A 5,368-nucleotide genomic window follows, 5' to 3' on the forward strand; every position below is an offset into this window, starting at 1 on the left:
TAGCTTGGCATTTCGACAGTAAGGATTGTTTTTCGGTCAGATCAGCTTATAGGGTGTACGTGCAGTTGTTGCAACAGAAAAAACACGGCAGGCAGGCGAAATTTCATCGAGACAAGAGGATAGATCAATCTTCTGGAGAGCCCTGTGGAAAATTCAGTGCCCTCCAAGGGTCCACCATTTTATGTGGAGATTCGCACATAACAGCCATCCTATGTTCAGGAATATTGTACGAATTGGGGTCGAGTTGGATGCTAGATGCTTGTTGTGTCATCAGCAATTTGAGGATGGGGGCCATCTTTTTCTACGCTGCAAGGAGGTGAAGAAAATATGGAGGAGCTCTGGGCTTGAATACGAGTATTTGACAAAAAACTACCACATTAGGGGTATCCGTCCCACAGAACTACCACTTTCAAAAAAGTGACTAATAACTACCGAAAATTTCAAATTTTGTGGCAAAAAACTACCAAGTCGTGTTGATCGTCCAGTTAGCCGTTTTAACCGCTTAACTGACAAGGATGGCCCACATGGTAGGCCGACGGCGGCCCTAACGGCTAACGGACGCCGCTCGCGGCCGTTAGTGGCCCGGCTCGGTCGGAACCAACCAGGGGCTAGGTCAAAATGACCGACCGACCGGCCGACCCTCACTCACTCTCACTCACTCACTCCTCTCCCCGAGCTCTCTCTTCTTCCTCTGTTTCCTCCGGTAACTGCGACGCGGCGGCGCGAGGATGCCTTCCTGGCCCAACAGCAACGAGACATCCGACACCGACGATGATGAGTACATGGATGACTACAACAGCATGCAAATGGAGTATTTTGTCAGTGAGCTCACTCTGTTCTATCCTATGCTAGGGTTAGGGTTAGGGTTTGAGCTCACTCTGCTCTTCCATGTAGTTCTTATGTGTGAGGTGTGTGGCTGATATATATGGGGTTGATACTGCAGCAAACTCCTGACACGGTGATAGATCCAAGTTTCAGTGGGCTTGTGGTTGAATCTGACCGTAGGTGCATCCTGCACAGGCAGAGACCAGGCAGGTTTGTGGCATTTGAAGGGACTGACACTGGAAGGAGATTCATTGTATGCGCTACTATGGTAAGAGCAACTAATTGTTAGTGGTTTTCATGTGTAGATTTATTTGGTGGTACATAGTGCAAACAACATTGATATTCTTGTTGTTTCAGTATTTGTTTACTGAAAATTGAAGTACAAAGCTGGTGTGGTGTTCATGTGTTAGCTAAATCTCTGATAGGAACTGAATTTAGGGAACATCTAAAATTGATCTAACTGAATTTCTTTGTTACTGCATTCAGACAAACATTGATATGTATGTATGAATTATGTAACTGAATTTTACTGGATTTAGGTATCATTAATATTTCACTACATTTTCAGGATGGTGTGAATTGTGGTGTTCTAGAGTGGGTAGATGCCCCTTGGCCAGTAATTCTGCAGAGGTGTTTAACCAAGCTGTGGGATATGTATCATGAGGAGAACCTTGGTAGAGTCCAAGACAAAGCTCATGAGATAGAGGCTGAGAAACTGAAGAAGGAGCTGGATTCTCTTGCCAATCAGTACAGTCAGCTTGTGGATGATGTATCCAAGCTATTTGATTACCAGGATGGGAAGAAATCCCATGACATGGATTACACAAGCCAGGCAATCAATGAACTTAAGGAGAAGAAGCATCAGCTTGATGAGAAGGCAAAGATTGAGGTTCAAATGGAGAAGCTTAAGCTGAAGAAAGAACAGAGGTGCATCCTGCAGAGTCAAGCTGATATCATTCAAAACACCAGGAAAGCCATGAAGGAGATACAAGTGGAGAGAGACCTCCTTAAAGAAGAGAAGAAGAAGCTGGAGCATGTCATTTCTGAGCTACTGAAGGCTGGTCATGGGTGCAAGGAAAAGTTGGACAAGATCAAAGAAGTTGTCATGGAGGAGTGATTTTTTAGGCATGGTTGGTAAGTAAATATGAGGCCTTTATATATAACTGGCCTAGCAATGAAGGAGTCTGATGCAAATATGCATCTCAGTACTAATATTAGCTAATGAACTGCCTAAGCCTAAGAACTGTCTATGGTTTCAGATCATTTTGGTTGTGGTGTGGGGTGCTGTTATGGCCCTGATCTATAATGCTCTAAGATGATGTTATCTTTAATGCCCTGATGCTAAGTTAAGAACCTTATTATCTAAGCCTGCTGCAGTTTCTATCTGTCTTTTTTATCCTACCTGCAATATGGTCTTGAGAAGTTTGTTGTAACATTTCACACATTGCACAAACTTGGTAACACTGAACAAAGGTAGGTAGTTCACATAGGAGGCACCATAGGTAGCATTACATAGATAGCATAATACTTGCTAAAACTGAAGATTACTGACACTGACGAAACTGACATAGGTAGTTCAATTGACGAAACTGACATAGGTAGTTCAACTACCGACGAAACTGAATCTGAAACTTATACAGTTCAACTACTGACAAAACTGAATCTGAAACTTATAGTTTCAGATTCACTTAGTTGTCTGTCCTGCTAAGCGTCCGGATCATCGTACCTCTTGCTTCAGTTGGGTGGGATTTGGCTGCACCTCCACCTCCTCTTCCTCTTCATCTTCATCGATGACGATGATGGGAGGAGGACGGCGGCGAGCCTGCATAGCTGGCTGTGCGACGATCTGTAGGTCGTCGTCGTCTTCGTGCACCTTTGCTGTGTTTGCATTTGATGTAGTTTGTGCTGGAGCGACATAGCGGTGGTCTGCCCACCGCTGCCTCTGCCCAGCATCGCCGGAGTCGGCCTCCTTCCTTGCCCATAGGAGAATGTCGATGGGCATGACCACCTTACCTGGGTTTCCATAGCGCTGCTCCATGCGCTGCTTCTCCTCGCTAGTCGCCTTCTTCCTCACTGCCTCTGCTGCATCTACCAGCCCAATAGCGCTGGTGTACCTCATGGCGACCTTCATGTAGTCGAGGAAGAGTTCTTGGTCGCCGCGTGCTGAACCAAGAAGCATGGCAACCCATCCCTTGCCAGATGGGAATGGGTTTAGCCATGGGTCTAGGGAAGGGGAAGAGGAAGAACCAGCCATGGTTGGAGCTAGGGAGAGGAGGAGTAGTTGTGGGTGCGGCAGAAGTGAGGTGGATAGGTGCTGGAGTAGTAGTTATATGGAGGAGTTAAGTGGGGGGAGGTGTTGTGTGGCAGTGGAGTAGTAATACTGAGGAGATTTTACTAGTCTGTACAGGTGGTAGATGTGCTGTATTTAATGTTCATAGTTTCAGTGTGTTGAAACTTGTGATAATTTTCTGCCATTTCTCATCGGGAAAGTGAAAGTTAGGTAGCATGCTCTCAAACCAGATTCTCAAGTATTTACAAGACATTCATGAATGTAAAGCTGATTCATAAACTTAAACCAAATTTAGAAACATTCAGCAATGCTTAGATAGCATGATCCTTAACCAGATTCAGACATAGACAGAGACTTTCAGTACCACGCATTAAAACGCATAAAACATAGATAGTTCGAGCTGATTTAAGCAAACTTAGTACTAATACAGACGACGAAGATGACGATAATTTGCTGCTGCATCTCCATTGTTGCATGCTCTCTCACTCTGCAGACGATGAAGATGACGCCACTCTAAACATTCAGAAGTAACAACAATAAGTGCAGGCAAATGTAGTATGAAGGAAGAAATAAGTTCAGAGACATACATAAACAGAAAACACAGAGCAAGCAGAGAACATGCAGAGAACTAATCCTCTCTTCCTTCGAACGCAGCCAACATCCTAGTCCACCGAGTCCTTGTTACTTGGAATCGATGGAAGCTTGCCCTGTCTCTTGCCCACCAGATGACAAGGTCATCTGTGATGTGCGTTCCTTCTGGGAACGCCTCATTGAACTACTTGACATCGTTGGCGTTGTGTTCTGCCATAATCCTCGCAGCCAGCCTCCGTCGTCGCTCCAGCGCATGCGCTCTGCGATTGGCCCTCGCAGCAGCCCTATCAACCTCCTCATGGTCATCCACTACCTCTCCTAATGTTGGATCCATCTCTGGCTGAACTAGGGTCCACGTGCTTCCGCGGCGACTAGGTTTTGGGCTAGGGGAAAGATGTTGTACGATCGCTGCGTCTTTTGTAGACAAAATGGCAGGCTTGGGAGGGGGGGTGGGCAGAGAGATCTAATAACCGAGCCCAGTACCAGGCCCAAATTAATAAAGCATAACAGGGCAGCAGGCCCATCTTAGACAAGTTCAGTTTCACACAAGTTCAGTTTTAGACAAGTTCAGACAAGTGCAGAAAGTAAGAGCAGAAACTAAGTTCAGACTTACCATTAGTTATCACTTGCATAGAAGTAGCCCTTCAATTTGGAGCTTGGATACCTCTTCCTTTTGGTCCCTGCCAAACCTTGTGCAGAAGTTGTGGCAGATCTTGGTGCACTGAAACCAGAATTTCTCCCTCTACCTGCAGGCCTGCCCCTTCTGGATGTACCAACAGGGGCTGGTGCTGATGCAGAAGGTCCTGGAGCAGAATGTGATGCTCTATTTGCTGTTGCAGCAGGGACTGATATGGTAGGATTGGCTCTTCTTCCAGTTGTAGCATGGCCTTGAGCTGGTGCAGCTGGTGTATCTGCATAAACTGCCCTGTTTTCCTGCATTCAAGAACCAGGACACATTTAGTGAGGTAAATACCATGGAAAAAGGAAACTTGTAAGTCATGTAATTACCTGATGTTTGTTTTTCCTCATCTGAAGCTTAGGCCTCAGAGCCTTCTGGCAACTTGTATACTTGTGTCCTTCTAGCCCACAGTTGCTACATGTTATAGCCCCCATCCTACTACTATCTCTTGGACCTGGAACTTCAAACTGCCCTTTCCTCCTTGCAGTTTGTTTTTTCCCTGCCTTTTCTTTAAAAACAGGAGGCTCAATGTCTGGTGTGTTTGTTTGAGGCCAGCAATCTGGACCAGGGACAGGGTATATAATTTCTTTGTATGTCTCAAAATATAATGTCTTCTTGAAAAATTCACTAACATAGTCCTCAGGATGCAGTTTTTGCTTTGTCATTGCAGATATGGCATGACTGCAAGGTACTCCTGACATGTTCCATCTCTTGCAATCACAGGTACATTTTTCCATGTCAATAGAATATTGTTTTTCTTTGCTGGTAACTTGCCATAATGTTTCACTTGCTCTATCAGCCTGGCAATACTTGGCATATTTCTTGTTCTCTTCTAAAATCTCTGCATAATTGGGTGTGATTGTCCACCTGCTAATCTGTAATTTCTCTCTGGTCTGCTGCCTCTTGATCATCTGCTTGGTCCTAATCCCTTCAAACATTGTCCTTATAGGCTTAGCCCTAACATCTAGTATCATCTTGTTGAA

Source organism: Triticum dicoccoides, chromosome 7A (genome assembly GCF_002162155.2).
Source record: "Triticum dicoccoides isolate Atlit2015 ecotype Zavitan chromosome 7A, WEW_v2.0, whole genome shotgun sequence".
Classification (NCBI taxonomy): Eukaryota; Viridiplantae; Streptophyta; class Magnoliopsida; order Poales; family Poaceae; genus Triticum; species Triticum dicoccoides.